The sequence below is a fragment of the Pteropus vampyrus genome, unplaced genomic scaffold (assembly GCF_000151845.1).
Source record: "Pteropus vampyrus isolate Shadow unplaced genomic scaffold, Pvam_2.0 Scaffold39, whole genome shotgun sequence".
Lineage (NCBI taxonomy): Eukaryota > Metazoa > Chordata > Mammalia > Chiroptera > Pteropodidae > Pteropus > Pteropus vampyrus.
Genome location: NW_011888820.1, coordinates 10,200,895 through 10,202,161, shown reverse-complemented (window position 1 = coordinate 10,202,161; position 1,267 = coordinate 10,200,895).

Here is a 1,267-nt window from a genome sequence, read left to right as displayed (position 1 = left end):
CATGGAGCCCTAAGCCTCCATGTCAGTAAGAAGTGCCAAGTGGCCATGCTGGGAGGAAGGCCAAACTAGGCCACACAAAGAGACCACATGGAGAGGCCCCAATACTGCAGAAGAGAGAGGTGCCTTGTCAGCCCCCAGCAGCTTCAGTCACCATCTGACTGCATTCACACCAGGCTCCTCAAGGATTCTACTTGCAGAAGCCCCCAACCAAGTCATGTGTGGATTCCTGATCCACAAAAACTGGGAACAGTAATAAATTATTTTTGTTGTTTTAAGCCGCTAAGTTTTGCAGTAATGTTATACAATGTTAGATAATAGGAAACAACTTCTACCTTATACCTTAATTAAGGGATCTCTTCAATAAGGGGTCTGCAAGTGGATCTGTAGTGTACTGCCCAGATTCTCCCTCTATCTCTCTCCATTCCAGGCAGAACTAAGGAACTCATTCTCCCAGGAGAAAGGAATGTTGGCTGCTGAGGGCTTATCACTGTGTCTCTGTCTAGGCATTGCCCTCAGCCAAAGGGAGCTGCCTTCCCCAAGGTATGTCCCTGCGTAAGGACAGCTCACTTCCAATAGTGATTAATGCAGGATGCTAAGACCTGGCCTTCTTTCCTTAATTCAGGCAACACAGAAGGGTCATCACAGCTCCAGAGTTCCTGTAGGGTAGGCTAAGGCCTTGGTTGCAGCAGTATCAGCTCAATTTCTTCCTCTGCTCAGTCTTGCTTCCCTCACTCCGTTATAGGTGATATTCTGAGTGTCTGCCTCAGTAACCTACTACAGACAGATCTCCATTTCAAGGATAGTTCACAGATAACCTAAACAGGCTTCAATCCGAGGTTAATTGCCATTGGAAAAGAGGGTGAAATCAGGCTCTATAATTCCCTGGTTTTCCCAGTAAACAGCAGTAATAACTAAAGAGACCTTGATTCTTATTATTATAAGAATGTGATTAAGTTTCAAATCAACTGATTATAACCTGTAGACTCAGAGAGTTTCCCAGACAGTCTTTATGGCATCCTTTACTCATTCTGACACTTGCTAGAAATTACCTAATTGTACTGACTAAAACTATTTTGCCTTAGGAAGTTTTAGTTAAAACTGATGTTTCAGAAGAGAGTGTGTTAAAAATAAAGTGATTGTATTATAAATCTACATTAGCAATGAAACACCTGAAACAAGACCATACCCATTCCTAAATCTGGGTCCTGGATGTATAGAAGAAATTAAATAGATATCTGCTTATTTTAAGAAAGAAGACTTTTTGCAG